This window comes from Phalacrocorax aristotelis, chromosome 1 (assembly GCF_949628215.1).
Source record: "Phalacrocorax aristotelis chromosome 1, bGulAri2.1, whole genome shotgun sequence".
Lineage (NCBI taxonomy): Eukaryota > Metazoa > Chordata > Aves > Suliformes > Phalacrocoracidae > Phalacrocorax > Phalacrocorax aristotelis.
In genome coordinates, this window is record NC_134276.1 from 145,515,096 (window position 1) to 145,542,456 (window position 27,361).

A 27,361-nucleotide genomic window follows, 5' to 3' on the forward strand; every position below is an offset into this window, starting at 1 on the left:
TTCCCACTCCCCCGAGACCCCGAACTTGCAGAGGGATGGAAGCGGGTAAGCCGGGGCCAGACAGAGTCCAGCATTGTTGTGGGGCTGCCTCCTCTCCCTCTCCCTCTCTCCCCTTCTCTCTCTCTCTCTCTCTCCCGCTCCCTCTCTTTTTTTCCCCCTAAACAAAACAGATCTGAACTGAGCCAAGGAAACAAAAATGTATTGTTCCTCGCAGATGGAAGCGAGTGTCGCCTAGGTAACCAGATTAATCTCCTTTTTCTCTCCCTTCCTCTCTTGTAGTGCGGTAATCGGTGGGCTCTTTTCACAAAAAAGCCAGCCTCAAAGCTGGGGCTCTAACTAGGTTCCTAATTAGCTGCAATTTACAATGAAGACAACATGATGAGATAATAGAAATTTGCAAAATAATGACATACCTCAGCAAAATATTCCTCCTCCTAAGAACCATTTTTATACAAAAACAATAAAGAGGGCCCTTCTAAAGCAAAGCTGGAAAATGGTGGTGTATTATGTGACACAGAACATTATTGTTCGCCTCTTGTTCCCCCAATCAACAGCTTATTGTTTGGCATCTTAAATAAAAATGACTCAAATACAGGCCACATAATGATCTCCATTGCGCTAATACACTGTATATACAGAGTAGTCAAAAATGTACCCAAGCCAAGGCCAGTGGGGCTGATAAAGTACCGGGGCCCAGAAAGGTAATTTACAATACAATGCACTAACTATTATTACTGGTCTTAATCACACATATCTTTCTGATTTCTGTCAGGATGCGCTCTGACATCAAAAAAGGGCACCCGAACAGGGGGCAGCTAGTTAATGAAATATGACGGATCGCATTTGTTTTCATGTGGTGGTTAGCTCAAACGAAGCAGCCTCCAGACTGTTAGCCAACAGTCTTCTCTTGTGCGACATCAAAGGCTCCCATTGACGGGGGGAGAGGGAGGGCGCGGGAAGGGGGATCACGGGGAGACAGCACAGAGGGAGGAGCGCCAAGCAACTCAAAGGACCATTAATCGTAATCTCTACCTTATGTCCGAAATGGGAGAGCAGAGAAATATAACGGGCCCAGGCTGACCTGCCACTGATTTCAAGGAGGAGTGTCAGCACCTCCATGTGCGGTGGAGGAGTGGCACGGCCAACACGCTGCCGCTGAAATTTGGCATTTTGCTGCACAAGAGCGACTTGTCATTGCAGACATGAAAGGCACATCCCTGTGCTTGCTGGAGCTGGATGGAGAGGAGAGGAGAGGGAGAGGAGAGGGAGAGGAGAGGGAGGGGAGAGGGAGGGGAGAGGGAGGGGAGAGGGAGGGGAGAGGGAGAGGAGAGGGAGAGGAGAGGGAGGGGAGAGGGAGGGGAGAGGGAGGGGAGAGGGAGGGGAGAGGGAGGGGAGAGGGAGGGGAGAGGGAGGGGAGAGGGAGGGGAGAGGGAGGGGAGAGGAGAGGGAGAGGAGAGAGGGAGGGAGAGGGAGAGGAGAGGGAGAGGAGAGGGAGGGAGAGGAGAGGGAGAGGAGAGGAGGGAGAGGGAGAGGGAGAGGGAGAGGGAGAGGAGAGGGAGAGGAGAGGGAGAGGAGAGGGAGAGGAGAGGGAGAGGAGAGGGAGAGGGAGAGGAGAGGGAGAGGGAGAGGGAGAGGGAGAGGGAGAGGGAGAGGGAGAGGAGAGGGAGAGGGAGAGGGAGAGGGAGGGGAGAGGGAGAGGAGAGGGAGAGGGAGAGGGAGAGGGAGAGGGAGAGGGAGAGGGAGAGGGAGGGGAGAGGAGGAGAGGAGAGGAGAGGGAGAGGAGAGGGAGAGGGAGAGGAGAGGGAGAGGGAGAGGAGAGGGAGAGGAGAGGGAGAGGAGAGGGAGAGGAGAGGGAGAGGAGAGGGAGAGGGAGAGGGAGGGGAGAGGGAGAGGGAGGGGAGAGGGAGAGGGAGAGGAGAGGAGGGGAGAGGGAGAGGAGAGGAGAGGAGAGGGAGGGAGAGGGAGAGGGAGAGGGAGAGGGAGAGGGAGAGGGAGAGGGGAGGGAGGGGAGAGGAGAGGGAGAGGGAGAGGGAGAGGGAGAGGAGAGGGAGAGGGAGAGGGAGAGGGAGAGGGAGAGGGAGAGGGAGAGGGAGAGGGAGAGGGAGAGGGAGAGGGAGGGGAGAGGGAGAGGAGAGGGAGGGGAGAGGGAGAGGGAGGGGAGAGGAGAGGGAGGGGAGAGGGCTCAGGGCAGTTTTGATCTCAACAGAAATGTTTCATAAATAGCAATGGATTGTCTAAAACAGTCAGGAACAACAGCAGCAGCAACAACAAAAGTAATTCCTCCTTTATCTGTGGACTCAGCACCATTGACTGTTGCAGCTGCAAATATTCAAGAACTACTGATCAACGGATTGTCCTTTAAATTAGTGCAACTACAGCCACTTTGGGTAAGGACAGGAAAGCATTATCATGCACCATGACCTGGTCTTTTTGTTCCTGAGAATGGGAAGAAGCCTAGCTTCCTTAACAGAGTAAACGTCAGATTCTAAAGAAATCAAAACAACTGCCGAAAACCACCGACAGGGTACCTGGTTCTAGCTGTATAGCGAGGTCCTGCAAGACACTTTACAATGAGGATTAACCATCCAAAGATGCATTATAATACTTCTGCCATGTGTTTATACACCTTCTTTCATCTTTAAGGATCTCACAACAATTAAATGGTATTATAAGTTTGCTGAGGAGAGCTGCTGAATACATTGATGATGAACATTACGCTATTCAAGAAGAAGGAGAAGAAGCAGATTTTAGAAGTATCCCAAATATACCCATTTGAATGACCACTGCCATGAGATTTTAAACAGGAGACAGAATAGACTGGACTCTGGGTTTTAAGATGTTATTCAAAACACTCACACAAGAAACACATGGGTGTACCCATTCATCCCAAGCCCCTTTAGAAGTGTAATGTGACACCTTTAAACCAAGACAGTGAACCTTCAAACAATAATTAAAAAAAGAAGCACGCAAATTTAAGACACAGAACAGCACTGAAAGTAGGCTTCAATTCTGGAATTGTGTCTGCTATAAACAAACACAACTGTTCTGCAGAGATCTCTAGGAAAAAGAGAACAAGGTGGACAAATGTGAAGCATTCAGTCTTTAAATGGAAATAAATGACAATAAGTGACTGATGGTCAGATTCTGATGTGCTTTTTCATACTTAATACTATTCTTTCCATGCAAAGTCTGATTCAATAGGAGTACTTGCAGAATGAGGTATTATTCAGTGGAAGAGCATTAAAACTGGTTTTGAAAAACAAAATTATGTGTAAGTAAGGCATCCCTACTCCAACAAATGCTGAGCATCTTCTTATTCCATTGACTTCTCCCTGCACAGGAGCTAGCAATCTACCAGAAGTATCCTGACACACAGGACCAGGCAGCACCTAAGGAAAGAGCAGGAAAGTCAAGAAAATGGCTTTGAACCTGTGAACCCAATTCAGTGTAAACCCTGTGTTGACATGACTGAGCACGGGAAGAAACGAAGTTACCAGTGCTTCTTTGCAGCTACTGAAGGCCAGACCTAAAGATTTGTGTTTGTTTTTGTTTCCAGATACTACATACATTTCTGTGGAAGACTGAATATAGCCTGTTCTTTTCAGGTTCATCTAAAAAAGCAGACTCCTTTCACGATTTAGATTTCTAAACACAGAAATAATCTTTTACCTGGAGCACTTTTCTCCTTTGAAGCTTATACTCTACTTCTGCTTAATCTATCTGGAGGTTTTATCATTGCATTCTTAGATAATTCTGCGTGGAACAGCCACCACGCATCGAGAATTCAGAAAAGCAAGAACAGCGTTGCTGCCCTATATATCCCATGCCAGAGTCAGCATGGCATCTCTGTATCTGGGCAGGCTGGTATGATTAACACCAGCTTGTCATTTAACACAGAAAAATTAACTCTTCCAAGCAAGCACTTCCCCCATCCATCCAACTAGCTCCTTGGATGGATGAAAAAACTCAGGAAGAGTTAGTTTCCCAGAATTTCAGGGCTTCATCTGGTATTGCAGGTGCACAACACAAATTGAATTAAATGGGATTTATGTATATTCAGGATCTGAGGGTTTGGGACCTTAAATATTAACCTTTCCCCATAACAATCATATCCAATGTACAGCACAATAGGAGGCTGAAACACTGTGCCTGATCCTGCAATATGAAACCCATTATCCTTTTTTATTCTTTTTTTAAACTAACAGAACTATTTGTGCAAATAAATGTTGCAAGGCTGGGTGCTCAGTGCATTTTGTTTTCCAGCATCCCAAGTGGCTGGCACAGGCTAAGTTATCCAGCATGATTCTAACTGAGATCATCTACACTGTTCCCCTGGAATAGCACCTGCGCCTTTGTGGCCCTGAACTGCTCCAACAATACAAATTTACAAACAGCTTTTGAAACATGACTTGAACATCCTTCAGAATGAGCAAAATCTGGCTCGCCTTTATTTTATTATCATTATTACCACTTCCAGGCTTTGGAGAGCTGTGTCTCTCAACACATTCCTTTAGCATGTCCAATAGCCTTCAATCTCCCTGCATTTTCTACCTTTGAACAACTAGCAAACAGCAAGAAAAACTACATAAACAAATGAGTTCAACACAGGATACAAGAAAATCCATGCAGCTAACTTAAGTTTAATGTTCTTCAACTCTTTTCCTCCTTCCTCTACACTTGCCCCTGCCCCCCAGGGGAGGTGGGAGGAATGGTTTAAATCAATAACCAAAGGCTTCAATTTTGCAAACTCTTGAGCCATTAGAGCTCCGAGTCCTTGGTGCACCCCTCATAACCTCCCCCACCCGAGCACACACACACATACACACACACACATAACACACATATAAAAGAAATACTCCCAGCCTGGCATTAACAATGTTCATTCAGTGCTCTTTACTTAAAGGAAGAAAACAATTAAGTGAAACCTTGAAGTAATCTCATTCTGCCTATTTAGCCTCTTCATCCCTCAATGTGTGGTTAGTAAGTGTTGCAATCAGGGGCTAAGGCCTGCTATCATTCGGCCTTAATTAAAAAAGACACAAGCAGTGGAGCTGTGAATTAGAAATGTAACGACGCACTACCCCTGATTAATTCGAGGCTCATGTTGGATTAATAACTCCAAACAAAGAACAAAAGGAAATTGTTATGCGAATTGCAGCCCTCCCAGGCCAGACAAAGGTCAAATCACAGGATTTCAATTTCATCCGGAGTCGCTTAATCAACTCCCTCGGAAGGAAGACCATATGCAGTCCTGAAAGCTACCCATTGTAGTCGTGTTGTCACTGGACCTGAGAGACGGCACAGAGATAATCCCAACTATTCCCCATCTTTTCTCCTTCTTGGCTGTTTCTTTTCTCTTTGTCTTTTTTTTTTCTGAGTTTCTTTTTTTCTTTCTCCTTTTTTTTTTTTTCATATGACAAAACCCCTTCATTAGGGCTAATGATTAAGGCATAAGGACACTGTCTGTCAGAAAGCAGCTTTTGTGGCTGCTGCCCTCTAGAAGCACCCTAGCCCTCACTGCCCATGCATCTGCAGAGGCAGCTCCTCATTTTTAGGGGGGGTTTCTCTGACAGCAGAAGCCACGTACTGCTCTGCTTTGGCATCATACAGCCACTTACAACAAACAGTGCTTGGGGGGGGCGTGGGGTGGGGTGTCAGAATAGGATGTGTTGCGCACACCGTAATACAGAGGTCCCGTGGGTATGTTAGCTGAGGAAGAAGGATATTACTGCCCTGAAGACCTATCTCTGCCTGAAATTAAGCCACAGAGAATAGAATCACATATTTTCTTGCTGTTCACCCCCAATGAAATGATAGAGCAAAGCAGCTCTCAGTTTTCATGATCTAATATACATTGTCCCTCCCGTGAGCAGACACAGAGCATGCCCCCCCGCCCCCACTGACATGACTTCTCAAGTAACTTGCATGGCAGGGCATTTTATATGGACTGCACAGGTCATCCTACAGAAAGAAAGAAGAAAAGCCCAGGTTTGCCTAGGAACCCAGCACCTCATGCCCAAAAGCAAGTATGAAAGCCTATAGAAACTGAAAGGGAGCGTGGAAGGAGCTTCATGATGGGAATCTGCAACATGGAGCTCATTCCTACGCTCGTTGCCTTCCTGAAGGACTCTGCCCATCAGCCCACTAACAGTTTGCCACACAGCTGTCTGCAGCTGGCCCAGCCTGGGTGGTGCAGGTAGTCTCTCTCTCGGCCAAATCCCTAGTGTTTATACACAACATTTCAAAAGGCATGCTGGAATTTCTCAGGGTTTTGGGTTTTTTTTTTTTGTATATATTCTGTAACAGCAACACATTGCAGGACCAAATTTACTTTCTCTAGGAATCAGCTCCAGCAAGGGGCCAAGAGCCAACAACACTTCCCACCTTGATGCAGACCTCTTGCTAAACTCAAACAAATTTCTCCTGGTTTACATGGAAATGAGATACAAAGACACAAGAAACAGTCCTGTTTTACTCTCAAAGTCTGGTCCCAGGCATGTTCTGTGTATTTTTCATTACTGTGGGATAGTTGACAAATGCACCCATGGCTCTCTGACTTGATTTTGCCAAAAGAGGTACCTTAGAGCCCAATAAAACTACCAGAAACCTGGTACTGGTACCTGGTACTGCATCAGTAGTTTCAAAACCCGAAGGCACTAATGAATAAGGGTTAGGATTCACATATTAAAAGACCTTGGGAAATGCAGATTCTGTAGAAGCCTCTTACCTGTCTTAGGTGCTGGATTAAAATTGCAGGTCACTTGATGAACTTAAAAGAAGATCCTGTTTTGACTTTCAGCTTGGGATCATCTCCACTCAGTTCTGCCACAAACTACACTTGGTCCTCTTTCCAAGGGGCTGCTTACACACCTGCTGTCTCTGAATTAGCTGTTGAAGGGGAAGAAGTGGTTTGTGAATTGCCCCATTCTGAAGACCTTTCCCACTCAGAAATACATGCCAGCTTTAAACACTAACCCAGTAAGTGACTATTCAACTTCTCTGATGCTTTCCTTTTAAGTATCTGTTCACTTCTGCTTTACATATTGATTTCTTAGCATGCAACTAAAAATTAAGATGAAGTACCTACTGTGCCATGGAAAAGGAGAGTCACATTCTCAGAAACCCTTTTGCCTGTGTTACACTGACTCATTAAATCCAAATTACATGAAATGCAAATTCTGTTAGACATAAATCCCTCAAATGTTCCACCAGCTCCAAACAGTAAGCGTAATTTTTGAAATCTGCTACTATTAGAAGCTCAGTAGCAAATGATTTTATGTGCACTACCAGTTATTGTAGCTACTTCTGCTTTTCAGTGCAAAAGTAAGATCTAAGCTTTCTATGTGCAGCTCCAAAACTTTAGCCCACTTACTAGTCTGTAAGAGAAGACAACCTGCGAGCACATCCCAGTAAGAAGAAATGGAAGGACAAACTTGTCTTTCTCCATTGTTCCTATTACAAGTTCTGTGGAGCAGTTCATCTCCTGTCCTAAAGAGACACCACCCTCTTGGAAAAATCCTCCTGCTTTATAATGAATTCTGAACCTGAAGTTATTATTCTGTGATACGAAACAATAATTCATTCCATATAGAGAAATGACGGTAGCCTTTGAGTAGAGTCAAAGACTTCACAGTGCTTGACTCCATTGTAAAAATCTTCACTGGGAAACACTTTGCAGCACCTTTTGGGTAAGTGACTGCCCCGTGTTGGTGTTCATTCATGTTATTTCTTTATGGCAAGCAAAGGGCTCACTTCCATAAAACCCAAATGGACTCCCCTCAGGCTGCACACCAGCATCCTGCAATACTGTTTTACATGAAGCCTCAACTTCTTGAGTCAGCTGAATACAGAAGAATTTCAACTTTCATGTTTAAAGCTAGTTAAGCTTGCAGCCTTCACTCTAATATGGGAAAAACTGGCCACACATTTCCAATGTATTGCAATTAGTCAAGAACAAATATGAGATTTTCTCCAACAGTTAGCACACACACATGAATTTTAGGGCCTAATTTCATAGCCCTGGTCCCCAGGCCCATGAGGTGTCATGACTCTTCTCAACGCAGGACACGCACCTCTCGCTGATCAGAGAATGGCGTGCAAATAAACACAAGACAAAAACTAATGTGTCAGGAAAAAACAGCTCAGTATATGGACACTGCGGTGACCAAATACATCCACTGCTACTGTAACACAAAGAAAGGCACCTAAGACAGCTTGCTTCTCCTTTCTGCAGAAGGAGGCAGGGACAGGTAGGTATTGGGGCATTTGCTCCACTCCCAACCCAAATGCCAGCACAGACCAGGTAGCCAGCAGCTCATGTAGCTTACATCAGATGAAAATCAGCTACAAATCTGATAAGGATGGCGAGGAAAAGAGCTTATTTAAGTGGCTACAGACCCAACCAGACCCTATCACCAACTTCGTCACATGCGTTCTGCACCTTGAAATCAAACTTCACCATCTTCACAGCTCCTGCATATGCTCCTGACAACAACTTCCAAACAACTAATTCTTCCCCGGGGACAGATGTAACCTAAAACAATCCCCATACCACTTCCAGCAAAACTGCCTCCCTCTCTCATGCAGCTATGCTGAAGCAGGAAGGAAGGCAAGGCAAACCCCAGCTAAGCTATACCTGGGGCCCAGCAGACTGCCCTGTATTTACACGCAATCCTTCAAAATCAAGGGTGGCTTAAAGCCCATCCCATTCTCCTCGCTTCTCTCAGCTACCTCCAAAGACTGAAGGGGAGTTTGACTTTTTATAAATCCCAAAGCATCAACAGCAAGCAAGCATTTAAAGCTGCCTACAGCTTGACTTGCTCTCTTCTTTTCAGTAACCATCTCAAAGCTGTGTACCTGTTTCTTTAAGAAAATAAACCATCAACTTTCTCTGATTTTGCTTGAGATTTGTTCCAGTCCTCTCCCTTCACTTAGAAGCTCCCTCTTTCTCTTCCCTTACACTCAAGCAAGCTGCTGGTGAGAGATATTTCTCCTCTGCAGCTCCTACCAAGTGCACAATAGCTTTCATGTATCTCTACCTCACCTACCCTTCATCTCTCTTTAAATCACAGATAAGAAACAACATTTTCTTATCTTGCTAAGAACTGGGAACACTTTCCATTTCTATTACAATATTACCCACCATATTACTCACCTCTATGAAGCAGTCTAAAAGAAAAAAAAAAAGCATAAATATGGCAGTTTTCTGCCAAATCCCAAGCGACAATTAGGACTACGTTTTTTCAGTGGGTAGTGCTCCAAACCATACTGTAAGCAAGCAGCTGTGTCAAAAGATTAAATATGACGGGACATGCAGAGAAAACCAGTTATGTCAAGTGCATTTGTCTCTCTCCAAAAAACCCAACCCAACCAACCGAAGATAATACGGGTTCTTCTATTCACCTTACCAAAATGCCACTCTGGTTAGAAAGATAAAATCAGAAGACAGCAAATTAGGTTTTACTCCTAGATAATTTTTCCAAAGAAGTCCAGCACCTTTGCTTAAGCTCAACTTAAAGAATCGCACACCATTTCTGAGAGCTGCTGGGCAGCGACTGTGCTCCTTCACAGAGGTGGCTCCTCTTCAGTACTGGCTGGCATTAAGCAGGGCAGGATACATAATCCTTATTCCCAAAAAAGCTGTTTAATATACATAATCAGTCCCACTGATATCAATAGGAAAACATGCAGTATTAAAAAAGTAGTGCGGGAGAACCTTACCTTTCTGCAATAAAACCACACAACAGATACATCCAGTCTAAGCACGCTAAAAGTTACTTTCCAAAAAGCCCAAACAATAAGTGCCAACATAACCACACAGACTGCGTATTCTTAAGTTTCTGGAAAAAAAGGTGTAATGTCTTGTATCTTTGGTAATATGACTATTGTCTGATTATTTTTTTAAATAGAAGAAATAGGTTTAATGAAAATAATTTGTAGGAAGAAGTTTTTCCTGCTTCAATAGTTAAAATGTAACAAACAAAATATTATCAAGAAAATATCTCAGTTTTGATAAAATTTCCATGACAGCTCAGATGTGCACAAGAGAAGTCACAGCAGCTGGAGAGGCTGGACCTCCGAATCAAGCAGAACAGAAAACCTGCTTCTACCACACCATCACCACCACTGTAGCTCCTGGAGTCTTCTGGCTTCTTAGGAATTTTCACAATTTCTTTGAAAGATACAGTTTTCATTCCAAGACATAAAAATACTTCATGAATTTTTTTTTTTTAAGGCCAACTTTAATGGTAACTGCAGGGATTTCCAAATACTGTTGTAAATCCAGAAAAGCAGTAAAGTTTTTCTTTTAAGGTCATTAAAATTAACTTCCTTGTAAAAGAATCTATAATACTCTCACAAGGTGATTAGGAATCTTACCTAATTTTTCATTACTACGACAAGAAATTACACATAGGAGTAAGACAAAAGTCTACCAATGTTACCTAAAAAAAAAAGAGCCTGGAAAGAGGTTCCAGAAGCTTGACAGAACTGGATCCCATGGAGCCTCATTTCACCTTTGCCTTTTTTTTTTTTTAATTTCTTCTTTCTTGCGAAATCTGTCTCATTGTTTTGACAGCTTTGATTGAAAGGTATCATGTAAGTGACTCACGTTTGAGTAGCTCAGAAACACAAGCGCCAGCAACAGCCAAAACATAAAATTTGGTACATTTGCTTGCTGACTAAACACTTTCTCTTATATCTTTCTTTGCTTGGAGGGTAAATTGTTAGTTTCAAACCTGAATGACTGCTTCAGTAAGTTGGTAGCAGACTATTGGTACAGTGCGATAATTAAGGGATCTTAGTTCTTAAACAATGCTGATAAAACAGAAATCCCTCTCCCTTTTTTCTGGATTACCTTTAGAACTGAAATCAGAGCGCACTAAATGAATAATAATTTGCACCTTCTGTGAATGATAGAAGATTGAATCAAATTTTAACTAGACTCTATTTGTAAATCCCTCAGGATGACATAATTACGATTCAACACATACCTTAATTAGCTGTACACATCTATTTCATAGTATTTAACAGGTTTAAAACAGCTTTTATTGTCTGCTGAATGGACGTTCCATTCTTATCAAAATGAAAATAATCCTGAATTTCCTAAACTGGAAGAAATTTTCTCACAGAAGTCAAGAAAAGACCTGAAAATTGCTGTCCCTATAATTAAAGAGTTATCTTTTTTTAGCATTCTTAAATTTCATTTGAAATTCATTAATGGTACAAAGACTTGATCATCCACTGATGTGAAATTTTGTTGCTGCTGCTTGCTCCCTTTTGATGAAAAAGATCATGGTTGCACTGCCTGGTGAAAAAAAAAAATCTCAAAATTTGCACAGAATTTGAAACGAATACAAGTCAAGTTGGGACACAATTTCTTTTTCTGGTTTGGATTACAGTAAGACTTTAGCTCTAGAAAGCACTATTGCTTTCATTGCTCCATCATGGATCAGAAAGAGGCTAAAATTTGGCAAGCCGTACCTTCAGGTGAAACTGAAGAATTAGCATTTGAGACCTTGATCCTCGTGTTATGTAAAAGCAAGTACTTGCTCACACGCAGGGGATGTTCTGAAAACTAATGGGCTCTGCAGAGCAACACGGCTCAGCTCACACGCTGCAGGCCGCCTTAGCAAAGGCTGGGCGCCCATGCCACAAGCCAAGGCTTGCCACCGAATCGCAAGCAGAGTCTTCCCTAAAATGTTTCGCTGCTTAATTTTGCTGACAACAAAAGCAAACACGATGACAATGATTATGTGCAGACACATATACATGTGGTATGTTTTCATTATTTTGTCAAACTGCCCCAAGTGAGATGAAAACGTTTACTTAAGTACTTATTTTATACTCTATGTCATTTGCTTTCTGTTCTCCTTAAAATTTAATGCAAAAGACGGCTGGCTCTTCAGCACAACTCATTGCTCCTGGGGCCAAATCTAAATGAAAATGCTCAACACATAAGGAAACAACAGAGGCTGAGCCTGGGGGAGAGGGGAAAGCAGGACTAGAAGTGCTCTACTCTCCCAGTCACCTTGGCTTCACCAGGACCAGAGAGAAGCCAAGACCTCTGCAGCCATGATGAGGGAGCACTGCCAGGACCCCGGACCTGAGAGCACAGGGAAAGACCATCCAGGATCTGTGGGACAGGAAAAACTAAGCGACTCAAGGACAGGAGCGATAGTCTGAAGGATATTTTAGGTACTACTCCTCCCAAACACTCAAAAGTCATCAGACCAGTACTTAACGTGATAAGATTTGTCACTGTGATACTTAGAAACAAAGACGACCCTAAAACACACAGAAATGCCTTCCAATGCACTTGAGATCCTTCTGCTTTTATCTTCCTCTCACTTCTTTAGGGTGCCCCCATGTCATATTTTCACGTTTTTCACTGCAATTCATTGGAGTAAAAATTTACTTTTACATAAGTGGAGGTAGAGATTCTCACACATTCATGTAATCTCAGAACAGGGCTTTACAAGGCACATTGCACGTTGTAAGCTTTACGACAGAATTGCAGACATGGTGTTGGGAAACTAATCTGTTTCATCATGGAAACAGAATCAAGTAAAACAAAATAAAAATAAATTTATTCAGTCAGAAATCCTTCTCATTTCATAGTTATGTTGCTTCCAGTGTGTGTGGTGAAACTGTAAATGCCCAATCATTAAAAACTAAAAAGATAAGGATCGTTCTTAAATATATAAATCTGACCCCATATCTTTCTCAGCAGATTTAGGGATGGAGAGAAAAAAAAAAAAAAGAGGGGTGGGAAGGGGAAGGAAGGGGATATTTATGCCAAGATGCCTGACACCTTATGAGCACCTTCCCTTGCACCTAAGTTTCAGCCTAGCCTTGCTCTGGTCTCAGCTGTAGCAGCATTTCCAACAAGAGAAGGTAACAGGGTTCCCAGGCTCTCTGGAAACTGTACAGGTTAGAGCCAACACCTGCAAATCCACTGTAAGTATCAGAAACTTATTGGAAGTCAGTGCAGGCTGGGAGCAACAGGTTCCCCTGCTCCCAGACCTGCACACAATCCTGCACACGAACTAGGCTGCAATCTCCTGTGCCAGCAGCATCTGTCCCTGAGCAGCCCACAGGTTCCTCCCGGACAGCACACCGCAGGAACCTCATCTTGAGGTGACAAGAAGATGGACCTCATGTTGCTGCACTGCATATCTATCTTCAAGTCATTACCCTGGAAAAGAGAAAAGCTATTCGTACTCTCCCCAGTAAACTTGCTCTTCTTGATTTTCCTAACATTACAATAAAACTTTCCTGCCTGTCCTTTCGGTCACGTGTTTTGTATTGGAAAAATTGCGAATCAAGGGAGCAAAAACACTGCCATATGTAATTACTGTGTACCATTAGAATAATGCTGGCTACTCGTTAATGACATAGACTACTGTTGAAATGCAGATAAAATCAAAATCATATTGGTTACTTATACATCATACTGGAAAGAGAAATAGTTTGAGCTCAGCCGTCTACCCAGGAAAAACTACAGGAGACTAAAGAAGGATTTACAATTTTTTTCCGCTTAAATGACATCATCTGTGAGGAAACATGCATTTTGATGGAGTACATTACAGAAGAACACTGTAAGGGTAAAAAAAAAAAAGCATGTGAGGAGATCGAGGCAGCAAAAAACATACAATTCTGAGCATCATAAAAAGGATGATAGTACCAGCTCATGTGGATCATGCATTATGTTTGGCCCCTAACAGAATCCTACTGTCTTATAATACTTATGCTATATTGCTTATTATTTGCATTATATATTATTTACACTGCAGTGTCCCCAGCAAGGCCTCCAGGAAACCCCACAGGAATATTTTCATGTTTGGCTGATTAGTTTTGTATCTGCATAAAAATATTTGCCTTGTTGCCTGAAACCTTGACTTCAGTGTGGAAATGCACAAAAAGCAGGAAATAAATCTGATCCTTATGCTTTCCATCTCCAACTTAAGAAAATGTTTAAACAATTAACTTATAATAATTAAAAGTGAAGTTAATAATATGAAGAATGTCTTAACGTGACAGTGTGTCAAATTTCTGAAATAACTTCTGTCCTGCTGAAGTCCTGCTGAAGCTCCAAGTAACTGAAAACCTGTTGAGTGGAGAGCACGGGCACCTGAGCCATCAACAGCTATTTCAAATTTGACTTATTATCTCTGTGGAACACATGACAATGAAAATCAGCTAAGATGATATCTACTGTGTATGCCTGTGGTTTCACCATGAAGGCAATAGCACTTACATGTGAAACCCATTCTGCGGGTAACACGTGGGAGGAAAAGAAAAAAAACCACGAATGTGCACCTCCAGGAGAAAGAAAACTTGACAAAAACATCAAGTTTGCAGTGTTGGTTTTTCTCATCATGAATAATTGTAAGCAGAGATATTGTCTCTACATACTGCATGTTGGCACAACCACAGTTCATTCTTGTGTAACTAATGTGGGAGAGCATTATACAAATTGCAAATATAGCACTTGATTTTATTAAAGAAAGCAACTGATGCAATAGCAGCTACAGCAGAATTAGGACAATAAATAGGTTAATTTTTATCAAACTTTTCCTTGGGCCTTTCTGACAGTTAATAAAGATACTTTATGGAAGCCATAAACGCAGTGACGCTGCCTATGCTAGTTATGTTGATCCAGACAATTTCAACAGGGTCGAAGGAGATGCTACAATCCTACAGTAGGAAAGGCAGATACACCTAAGTCAGCTAAGTGATTTGGCTTCATTATTTCCTTTGAGGGAATCTGAAAGAAGAATTCCTGGACTTTGATAAATTTGGACCTGCAATAACAAGATCACTGGATAGAGAAGACAGTCAAACATGGAGGAAAGAATGGAACAGATTAATTCTTACCAGCCATTTCCTTTGGTGAGCTTGAGCTGACAGGCATTACCCTATTCTCAAAAAATTAAAAAAAGCTCCAAGTGGGAGTTGCCATGCAGTGGGAAAAAGTGAACGGCACATTTGGGATCTGGTAGGCAGAACGTATCTGAAAAAAAATTTGGTCCTAAGTCCTAAAGTACAGCAAATCTGTGCCCTGATTAGCTTACATTCATCCAAACCTTCTTCCGTGCCCTTCTGTGCTTAGATTAGGCTGTGCACACAACCTATTTTCTATTTATGCAACATCTGCTCCGCTTTGAGATTGCGAGCAAGAACATTTCCAGGCTCCAAAGCAGGATGAGATTACAGACTGGCAAACCAAGCTGGATAAAACAAGACTGGAGCCACAAGATTTAGGTTCGACTCAGATTATTTAAGATTCCAAAAATGTCTCTATTTCACTTTAACATAAGTGATTTCCCACATTTATACCTCCTTGCAGTTTCCAGAAGGAAGGGAAACAGAGTGCTTAATTAGTAAAAGTTCATCTAGTGCTGTTCTCTCACATGACCAGAGTGCCAAATCTTGTGGATATCATGTGTAGTGCCATAATTAAACCTTCATCCCTAATTATTCAGAGCTCAGAGAGTCATCTAAGCCTTGTCATCTGGACACGGTGATGTTCTCTTCTCTTACCACTGGAACGAAGAGGGGAGCCCAGGAAGAAAGAGGATGTCCAAGCACATACAATGCCAGTATGAAAAATTCCGACCTTGTGGGAAGATTTCAGGGACCAAGAGGGGAAAGAAGCTGCAGTGCTGCTGAAGTGGGGGGAGGCGGTGGGGATGGCCGCACAGGATCCCCCCGGGGATGATCAGTTCAAAGGAATAGGGAGGGGGGTGCTCTTTTCTCCTAAGGAGCAACTAGCAACATTTGTGGTAACGTCTGCAGTAAAATTACCACTGGTTCCTGTGAAAATGATCTATGTGGGCAGCAGGACCACGATTCGGTCTGCAGCAGTGACAGCCACTACATATGGAAGATCTATTCAATATATGTTTTTTTAATAGCAACAGGCAGAAGGTTAAACATCTGACCAAGATGACAACCTCAGGGCTGACTGACAGGACCACAGAGCTCTTCTTACCTTCCCGCTGGACTTGGCTTCACTGATTGCATCTCATACTCACTGGCAAAGTACACGTGAACTACGGAGATGCTGCTGCTGCTATTGAACTGACACTTCAACAGCCCCACTGATACACTGGGACCCCACAAGCTCACAAAAAATACCCCAGCTCAAATTCACAAGCTGGCCAGAAAGACAGTGGTTTACCAGTTTGCTTATCCAAATACTTTCAGCTGGGTTCAGTAGAATAATAGTTCACAGATAGCCTTAAAAAATAACTTAAAAATAAACAAACCCCTCTTTACTTGGCCATGATTGAGGGTTTTTCCTTCCTTGGAGGAGGCTGCAAGACAAGGAATGCCATTCAGCTAGTAGGGACTGGCTGCATCAAAAAGCAGCCAGGATTTCTCCCCTCTCCCCATTCTTCCCCTCCCCAACACAATAGACCTGAAAACAAAAGACAGATTATTAGGTTTAAGTATGTAGCCCATTCTTCACATACCCCTTCCCCCCTCCTCCCACCCCTTCTTCAGCACATCTGGTAACCATGTGTGGCAAGTGCTAATGAAGACTTTCCTGAGCGAGCTACAATTAGTTCCGACTGCTGTTCGCCTCTCTTGCTGTACCGAGGATAAAACACAAAATAAACCCAACACAAAATAAAACAAAATCTTCCCTTCACTGTTCCTGAAACCTCCTCCTGCCCCTGGGATTCCCCCTCCTCATCATGCTGCTGAAATTAAAACAAAAAAAAAGCGTAAGCAAATACTTTAAGGCTCTCTTCTGCCTGATTTTTTTCTTTCTTTTAAATCAGCATTTTATTCATTTTGATTGAACACGACAGGCAGGCAACAGTGTTTCTATGATCCTGTCTACAATAGAGAATTGTTAAACAGATGTCCATTTTTTTTTCCTTCTAGCCTGGCAATATTATACACATAGCAGTTTTATCTGCTTGAGCAGATCAAATTTGTGTGTATGTGTGTGCGCGCGCGACCGTGTGTGTTGCCATTTGGAGTGATTAGAATAAGCCGCACAGAGGCAAGATGTATTGTGCGCAATTAAGCCCATCTCCAGACCGCACATTTTTGTTTACTCTTGGTCTCTTCTCCTCTCCCCAATCAAGCTACTAATAGAGCTGTTTCAAGTTTCAACAAGGACCACATTAACTGCTGGTCTCCACATGAAACATAATGCCAAACCCCAGCCTCTCCCCAAGATCTAAGCGCCAGCCTCCCATCCTCCTTTACATTTCTCTCTGAAACTGCTGTGGCCCTCACCTTCAAAATTCCTAATGATTCCCCCTAGTAGACACTCTCGGTGCAACGTAAAATTTCACAGTGTGAGACTTTACATATTCTTTGTCATTTCCCTCAGCTGTGTCATGCAACATGATTGCCACTGACCAACCCCTACTTGAAAGTATGTTCCCACTAAACAAACAATCTGGATAATTGCTGTAGAAGTGATGATATCTGCATACATCATATTTCAATTATACCTTATTCATGCAAAAAATGGCTATGACCCTCCTACGCCTTTTGAACAGCGCTGTATATTGAAATGCAAAAAACTAAGTTCTAAAAGCAGAACAAAAGCAAAACTGATTCTTTAAAAGGAGTTATTCTCTTAAAATACACACATATCTACTTGCCAAATGATTTCTCAGAGAAGATGATAGGCTGGAGTAATGCAGGGAGGGAGGAACAAAAGGGGTTTTAATCATGGTTCAGATTAGAGAGTTGTATAACAATTGCTCTCCCTCCAGGCATATAGACTGTACATGCTCACTGTAAATGATCAGCCTTTAAAGAAACAAAGTACACCATGAAGCATTTAACATAAAGACAGCTGCATATGCATTAAAACTTTATTAATCAAAAGACACTGGGCACCTTTCTTACTCATGATAGCAGAAAACAGCATGTACACACACATGACCAACAGTCAAAGCTGGGCATGAATGCAACTTCTCCCCTACCCCAGTTTTAAGTACATAAACCCCACAAAATAAAAATAATTAAAAGAAGCAAAAAAAAAAAAAAAATCCCCAAAACCAAAACCCCCACTAGACTCCTTCTAATTTGTCTGACTCTTAATTTTGAGGGCTTCTTTTTGCACAGAAAAATATTGCTTCATCTCCACATAGTCTTGTTTTCCTCCACACCAAGCAGGGAGTAAAGCAAAGCTGTTGCAATCCTAGCAATATTTTTCTATAAAACATAAATTTTACACTTTGAAAAAAAGGCTAATTTTACTGGTAATGAATACCAGTAATAACTTAATGAGTCACCGCAGTACACACTTTAAGGAGGAGCTGGTGCTAATGCGTGAATAATTATTGACACAATTAAGTGCCCAACACTGGGCCTGTTAAACTGCTTCTGGCACGTGAGGGCTCCTTAATGGCTCCACGGTATCGTACAATGACCCTAAAAGGTTTCAAAGTGCAGAGAGCTCCCCTCTGCTGCTGCAAGGGATCCTTGGATCTCAGATCCGTTCCCCACTAGATAACGTTGAATTGTCGAGGATTTACATCCCATGCGGGGTTTCACCCTGTTGCCAGGCTGAATAATTAGCTATTTACCGATTCAGTAAACAGTACGCTCACCCTTTGACCTGCCCTGGTATAGACTGTCTGGTCCATAACCCTGCTGGGGGCTTCTGACTGCCTAAGGGTCGCCCTGTGAGTCAGGGCTGCTGCTGGAAACCAGGCTGCTCCCTTCCCACTGGCGGCTCCGAAGAGCGGGACCCCAGCACCACGCTGGCCATCGAATCCTTAACTTAGTGCTTGGGGGGAGAATTAATCTCCAGCTTACCTACCAAAAATTGCTTGAAATCGAAGAATACTTGGCACCAAAAAAGTCACCGAGTGAAACATCTCCAAGCTGTTTCATCATGCTGCATGTCTGATCAACCCCACCACATGCGCGTACCCACGCTGAGACACTCAAGCCCCCTCAGCCCCCGTTGCACACACTCAGTCCCTTCTCACCACTGTTAAAGGCTTCCCTCTCTATTTTACAACATGTGTGAATGTATAGATGTCCCAATTAAACACAAGCCAAACCTCAGGCGTTCCACGCTTATCTCTAACAAGTACAGCAGAATCGCTAGAGATATTTGCAAGGCAACATTATCATTGGGAAAGCCATAAAAAAGTCACCTCTGGTGAATAACTGTCTACCATGTTTCACAGGAAGGGTTCTCGTGTCCTCCGAACGGATGGGTCTGTCTCTTCAAGTCAAAACACCCTGCCAAGACGCCTCATCAGTTAGCTGGAGCAATACACGCACGCACACAAAAATTGACCTTTTCTTCTGTCATCTTGAACTCCCCCTGACCTTCCCCAAGCTATTCCAGCATGCGTGTAAGTCCATTAGATAGATAGGCAGATAGACAGATGGGCAAGCAAACAGACAGATCATAATATTTTGCGTTAAAATCTGCACCAGCCCAACTACTGCATCTACAGCGTCATCACCGAGGGAGTCCCCAGCCTGGGGTTAGTAAGAGCGTGTTCGAGTGTGTAACACCATGATCACATGCTGGTGTGAGGCGGCTATTGTGTCTGAGGGACACGAGAAAAGAGGGATCCTCTGGGATAACACAGCACAGCCCTCTCCATCCTCCCAATGTGAGCATGCCATTAACGGGAGTGGAGGCAGTAAGAACAATTACAAAGAAGTGGACAATTAAGTGAGTTATAATCAAATTCTGCACGCAGCTACCCCGTGAAAGGCTGCATGGCAAACAGCTGGCTAATCACTACAGCATGCAAGTCTCCTGTGCTCCAGAGGTGCTCCAATGGACGGTGGTGTGATGCCATGCCACGAGGAGAAAGGACAGACAGACAGGCTGGACAGACAAAGTCCACAATGGGTGGTCAGAGAATCTTCCCTTCTCCTGCCACAGTTTTCCAGTCTGGCCTTAGAAAAGCACTCAATCGCTCTGCGTTTTCTCATCTGCAAAATGCAAACAATGCTGCTACCATCTTTGTAGGACATTGTAGGCACATATTCACTTTAAACCCACATGTTGTACTGTACATAACAAACAAGAACAGGAAAACCTGACTGACCAGAAAAATACATATTCTGAATTAATAACTACCATACACTCAGTCTAATACTTCTTCCACAGGAGAAGGCTTGGAAGGGAGATATTTCTTCAAAAAATAAACAGCTTCATTAATTTCCATTCATCAGATACCTAGAAATATACACCCCAGCCCCTGACAGACACCACAGGCCAACATCCAGCTTACTGGGACCTGGAGCACAGCTACAGGTTGACCATGTCCCAGGTGATGACACTTTCCCACTGATGCAGTTCCGGATTTCCCACAACATGAGCCCTTACCAGAAACAAGTATAAGTCAGGAAGATGGCTGCCAGCACACATGATGAACTTCTAAAGAAATCAAGATTTATTGTAGGCCACAGATGGACAGGGTGGACCTTGCAAGACCTTAGCTGTTCATGCACCCGCTGGGAGAAGAGCAGCCCCCTCACTGCTCCATCAGCTGTGCATCAGGCAGGCACCCGGTACTCCATGTAACTACACCTGGGGGCAGCAACCAGGGAAGAGATCCTGTTCCACTAAGCTTAGGAGCCAGGCACCTACAAGTCTGGGGTTTATAGACACCAAATCCTTGAAAGAAATTAGTTATGCTCATAAAGGCAGTGGGTCAGAAATAAACGTAAGGACCTTCAGAACATAGTCAGGGGATGGCCACAAATCATCTTGCCATCAAGAGAGGTCCTAGAGCACACTGCATAGGAGCAATGCAATGCACCTTCAGAAGTGCTTCTGCTTGTCAAAAAACAGAAAAACAAAAAAACCCCAACCAAACAAACAAAAACAACCCCAAACCCCTTGCATGAGCTATTTGAGGGAAAAATCTGGGGTTTGGGGATTTTTTTGGTTTAAAGGCAAAAAGTTACTGAGTGGCAAAGCAGTAGTGGGCTTTGTCACCTGGAAATCAATGAGCTGCCAGTGAGAGTTTCACTCGTAGCTATATCATGCCAGCTTAATGGTACCAGACCCTTCATAAATGGCTCTTGACCTCTTGCCCTAACTTGCGGCAGAAGGCAGCTGCTCTAACAAGAGCAGCCTTGCAAAGCCAGCTTGGGAGAGTTTGTGTGGTTGCATTACAGCAGGATTTTACCACTGCTCCATTGGGCTGCTGTGCGCCCAGCATTGCGAAGACTCAGCCCTAGGTAACTTCCAGGCTGCCTTTCCTTTTCTGTAACAAATCAAATATGCCACAAAATATTGCCACATCCCATGAGTATATTGACACAATAGGGACTTCAACCCCAATTTTGCTTTGCGTTTTTCAAGTGACTTTATTTATCTTAAGATAAAGTGCATGTACTTTACCAATACGCTTAGGGCCTGATCCAGGGGCCAGCTGTGTCAGGGAAGTGGAGTCAGTGAATGTACTGGGCACTGGGTCGTCTGAGGACAGGGCCCCTCCTGAGGTGCTGACCTGTGGCTCAGCTGCAACAGGAGCCACAGAACCCTAAGACACTTGCAGGATTAGGCCCCCTAAAAAAAGAAAGAGCCAATGAATTTTTTATGACTTGCAGTGTTAAACGTATGTTTTGAAGTCAGCTGGTGTGAAAACTGCAGGGAAAAGGATTCAAACTTTAGGCTGTTGGTCATAGGTTTTTATAACATGGAGCAGAAAAAAACCAGACATTGTGTTTGCATTCTATTTCTGGGCCTTTTAAGCTGTAACAGTATGAGTGGTATTTGCATCAGGAGTTACCATATATCATTGCAAGCAACATATGCATAGATGGAAAAAAGATGACGGCAGCAGCAGGTTCAGTGAAATCTCAGGATCTCTCTGTGATAGGGACCTGCTAAAGGTTTGGTTTTATTTAGCGTAGCTTAAAATGTCATTGGCATATGTGTTTCTCAATTAACACCAGTTTAATACACTCCAGAAGTGTTCTATTCTGAGAGCAGGCTTCAGAGTTTACAAAGGATCTAACCTGACATTTCGGTACAGGATATCCAGCCCCATTTACAATCGGGAAAGCACATTATGAAGGCTAGATTTTTTTTCTTTGACATTGTGTAACATTGCCTCTAATGATAAATACAAAAGTCAGAAAATCCTAGCAAATGGTGCTGTAGTATGGAAATTATGAGTCCCTCCAACCTCTGTGAGTCACTCATATCCCCAGATGAAATGGTGCCTCACAACAAATGCGGAGATTCAGCAAGTGGATGATTGATTTTGACTTCTCAGTGCCTCACCCATGCTGTACATTTGGCTAAACAACTTCTCAATTGATAAACTACAACTCACCAATAGAATAGGTTTTATATATATATATATGTCTAAAAACCCCAAAACAAAAAAAAAAAAAAAAAAAAAGAGAAGTAGCCAATAATCCTGAAAACCCTGGGCTTTCTGTCAAAAATCTGAAGAGAGAAAGATTTACTGGTGATGGCTTCCTAAATGATAAATACAGATGTCCAGCAGGATCTCAGAAACCAACTACTGAAAAGCTAAAGGATTATTTATTAACCAAAAGCATGAATAAAGAATAGGCAGGTATCATTTCATATGAACTTTACACAGACTATATGAATGTCTACAATCTATTTAAAAAGAGCACCCAGCATTATTAATATTGATTTTGGAATATACAATTCATTAGATATAATGGGCCAAATTCAGCCCTGGTGAAACCAGTAACTTCAGAGAAGCTGTCTGAGAGAGAAAGATCTCTCTTCAGATCTAGTGAAGTGTTTATTCCGAACTCAATAACAATAGAGTGTACATTCAAAAGACGTTGGGAGAAAAAAAAAAAAGGTTAAAGTCAAGCATTTCAAAGTTAGGAAATACTGGTATAAAACTTGCCTATTAATTCTGTCCTGTTGTGTGTCCATCCTCTGCACTGAAAAGAAAAAACTAGCTCAGGTTCTTGAAGTTCAAAAGTGTATCACAGGGCATTCATGCAACAGGGCAGAAGTGTGATTGGAGGGACAACCTGAATTTGGCCTTAATTGTCCATGTTTGGCTTTGCAATTTGCTTAAACATTGTTTTTGCATGAACTTTCCTCCCTTTCTAAAGCAGGGGGGAAGGAAGATAAAAACTAAGTGTATTACATACAACTGCTGAAACTTTCCAAATCACACCTCCCTGGCAAGGTTTAGCCTCTGCCCCTCTGCACAGAAGTCTACCAGCTTCAAGGTACCAGCTGGAGTCTGCAGAAAATAAGGTACAGTCGGGTCTGTAACCAGGAGAGCTCACAACTTTTTCCCATTTCCTAGCTACATTGCTGGGGAAACTCCAGCCAATGCCACTCTAGGGAGGGAGAAAGGGGGAAATTGGATGTCCAGGGAGAAGGCGGGAGAGCATGTGCTCCCCATCCTGCTACAGCTGCTCTGTCAGGTCCAAGGGTGCCTAGTTCAGTATGTGCTGCAGGAGCGGAGGTGGTTTGATACCAGGTGAACTCAGCTCCTTGTCACATCCCTGTTTGGCTGATGTCGTGGCACTGTGACACGCTTCCTAGACAATGACAATGAAAGTGAAACTGTGACTTTCATAGGCTTGTATCACCACCAGGTTTGAACAGAGCCTTGCGGCATGAAAAAATTGTACTTCTGAAACCTGGTATTTTTTCCACAAATAAATTTTAAAGAATGCTGAAGACAGATCAAACATTGGCCAAGGGAAGTTTAGGTTGGATATTAGGAAAAACTTCTTCACTGAAAGGGTTGTCAAGCATTGGAACAGGCTGCCCAGGGAGGTGGTTGAGTCTCCATCCCTGGAGGTATTTAAAAGAAGGGTAGACGTGGTGCTTGAGGATATGGTTTAGTGGTGGACTTGGCAGTGATAGGTTAGCGGTTGGACTCGATGATCTTAAGGGTCTTTTCTAACCTTAACGATTCTATGATTCTATGATTAACACTTTTTGGTCCAACAGGATCTTTTAAAATTTACTGAGGCAATCTAAATGCAGGGGACTGCTACTGCCTCTTGCAATAAATAATGTCGGAAGAACCTTTCTTTGTAACAACATTCTCCCCTTCTCACTGTCTAGAGCTTGTGTGTTTGTATATACCTATATATATAAGCCCATTGTTGAATACACACAGTTGGAAAGACTTCATCCTGAGCAGGACTTGCCAGGAAACCTGGAAAATTCTGATATATAACAAGTTAATATTTTAACAGATGTGCACATTCAAAATGAGAATTTAAACCTGAATTTGATCAGGAAGGCATGTTGAAATCTGCTATAGGGAACACTGAAATTAAAAGATCATTATCCAATATCTTTCTTCCTCTTCTTTAAATCAGGGGAAGTCTTGTGCTTCAGATTCTTCAATTCCTGGCTCCAGTACAAGCCTAGAGTTTCTCATGTTGGTTTGGTTCTTTGAAAACTGAACTCAAAAGACAAAACTCACCAGGCACCCAAGAGGGTATTCATACCACCTAATTTCAGGCATCTAACTGTTGATAGAGTCAGCGAAAGTTCCTACCATGGCTGATCTGAAGCCCCCTTTAGATAAGCCTGCCTGTCTCTTATTGACTGTACAGGTGGCTTTGGCTCCTAATTTAGGTACCTAATTTAGATGATGCACATCTATCACACGTGGTGTGATAATTTCATCCTCAAGCTCTACTATAGCACACATATATACATGCTAGTCAGCCACAAGCTACTCAATCCTAAATGAGTGGGGTCTGAGTTAAATTCAGGTTTTAGCTAAAAATGGGAATAAGTAAGAGCAGATCTACGTGTCCTCAAGCTCTAAAAATCAAAGATCCTATTCTAGATGCAAATTTCCCTGATATATATAGCTTTGGCTGGCAATTTGGATTATTCTTTTCCTAAAAGAAGCTGTAAACTTATTGTCCAAAGGTTCATTATTTGTTATATTCCTATGATACGGTAATGTTAGCATTCCCATTTTTGAGCACTCAGTTATCATTACTGAACCGTTTTTATGTTATACTTTGTAAGTGTCAGAGAACTTATAGAAGTACAAACACCATGCCTGGCATGGCATTACCTCCCTTCCTTGTCCCACCTCCAGCTCACAACACACAGCACTGGGAAACGAGCAGGCAGCTACGTCCTCTTAAAGCTGCAAAAAAAACCCCTACCAGCATAATGCAGTTATCATGTTGAATGAGGCAAAGGGCATGCCTCAGTGCAAGTTCTCCATCTGTGCTGGATGTACAGCACCTGAAAGGGTTAAGAGAGTAAGGAGAGTTTCAGAAATACCTAGAAACAAGGATACCTGCAGGGTGTGTTCAGTTTGTTTTGAAGATGTGTTGTTCTAACACAGTGGTTCACTGGTTGAATATATTGCTATTTGATATCCTGCTAGACAACTCTGTGGTTGGAGTTTTGTGTCAGATCAGTTAAGCTTTCCGTCAGGATGTTCACTTCCACTATGATCAAACCCTGGGCTTGTCAGCACAGGCAAGCCCACACAACGGGCTGTGGTGGGACTGTACTGTGCACAAACCCTGCTGCGTTCCCCCTTTCTGGGCTGCCGGGGTGAGGGGCAGCTCCATCAGCACCCCTGGGAGCACGGTGCGCCCCAAGGGGCACGCTCGCTGCCTCCACAGAGAAGAACAGAGTACAGAGACTCATCCGCTACGCGTTCACATACTTCCTCCCAATTTCCAGCCTAGATTATTCCTGCTCCAAACAGCCCCTTCCTTTTGGGTCCTTTCATGCTGCCTTCTGGGTGCTTTATTTATTTATTTTTTAAATCAGAAGACAGGTGCGCAATATGTCTTCCTCAAGTCAAAGTCTAACCTCCTTCTAGGAGGACAGGAGAAGGAGCTTCATCCTGCCAGTCTCCTCTGCACCCATTTGACTTGACTCCTGAAAACGGACCGATTCTCCTGGAGTGCTCTGCAAATCTCCCCCCTCTGTACTGAATTCATCCAAACATACTTCATGATGGAAAATTTTGCCTCTCCAATATGTTTTCAAGACTCATTTTGAACTCTCAGCACTTATAACTGGGGTGCTCAGATATTATCTTTGTCCATAATAAAACTGACTGCTCTTTGCTTCCTGCCTCTTCACTGCAAAGGACTTTTCTTCACATCCTAAAGTAACCCCATTTTCCTAATGGCCTCCTGTGCGGGACTTCATACACAGCATTTCAGCACTTAAATAAATCATATCGGCAGTTGTTCCCTGACCACTACACTGCAAACTCTTCCTAAGAAGGAGGAAAAACAATCTAATGAGTTAATCCTCGCACAGTATTTTGAAGACTAAAAATGCTATGTCTGTTTAAACATTCTTACACCACCTGCTGCGTTGCTTTCAATTCAGTCTCCCAAACTGATCAGGATCCAACACTGCCTCCCATGGGAACCACTGCAAAGAGCCTCGGCCGCCACCCTCGCTTTCTGCCTTGTTGGGATGCTCCTCAGATGACATCACCCTCCACACACACATCCATATCCTTCCCAGAAAGAAAATGCAAAAAACCCTCCAAATCCTAACTCTATAGTTTGGCAGCATACTACAGACCCTTTTCTATAAATAAAAGCACGTCCAAAACTCTCACTGGCCTGGGGACCAATCCTGACCCCTTCACCCATATACTCATTAATACTCACTTGCACCAGCAGTGCTGGCGTAACGGCTGACTACTGGTATAAGGGAATCACAGTATAAAACCTATGTGATCTTGAAATTTTCACTGCTATACAAACCAGCCAGAGAATTACTAAAACACAACAAAAGTAGCAACAGCTTCTAATCAGTGTACCTCCTCCGGTCTGGAAGGGAGTTTGGTGAAGAAACAAGTCAGTCAGAGCAAGATCAGCTCTCTGATTTACAATACAAAGAATCAATTAAATAATTTAATCAAAGGACAATTAATATCTTGTACAGTAGCAGGAAATTCAGACCCCACTTGTGCTCCACATGCGATGGGTTTGGAAGCTGGCTAGACCCCATGTCATGTGGTTTTTATTGCTGAGGAGCTGGTATTATTTCTCTTTCATCCAATGACTTTGCTTTTTGTTTTCTGTTTTTAAGCGAGGGTTGCGGTTGTTTCTAACCCATATGTCTCTAGTTTTGAGCTGCATGGTTTGCCCCCTCTGTCTCTCATCATTGCTTTTGGCCCAGTTTCTTGACAGGAAATGCGAGATTTATTTTATCTGGCCTGAACTACATTGTTCCTTCCTGACTACTGGTGTTACTTCACTCCAAGTAACACAGCTTTGCGCTTACTGCCTGCGCAAGGTCAAAGCCTGAGGGGAACAGGGATCTTCTTTAAGAGCAATGGTGAGAGAAGGGGATAAAGCTTCAGGGCAAGAAAAGAGAATAAAAAGAGGGGAGAGGAAGAAATGGTAAGAAACTAAGAGGTGACGT

The 27,361-nt window shown here is 43.0% G+C and overlaps 1 protein-coding gene across 5 annotated transcripts in view; it reads right to left on the reverse strand.

Annotated features, from left to right (window-relative positions):
• The window catches only part of SOX5 (SRY-box transcription factor 5), a 722,135-nt gene that overhangs the window by 337,483 nt on the left and 357,291 nt on the right, over window positions 1–27,361 (reverse strand). For all 5 annotated transcript variants that reach the window (XM_075114236.1, XM_075114227.1, XM_075114264.1 and 2 more), the window contains exon 4: window positions 6,728–6,888. The gene's annotated coding sequence lies outside the window, so the exon portion shown is untranslated. The remainder of the gene's footprint in view (window positions 1–6,727; window positions 6,889–27,361) is intronic.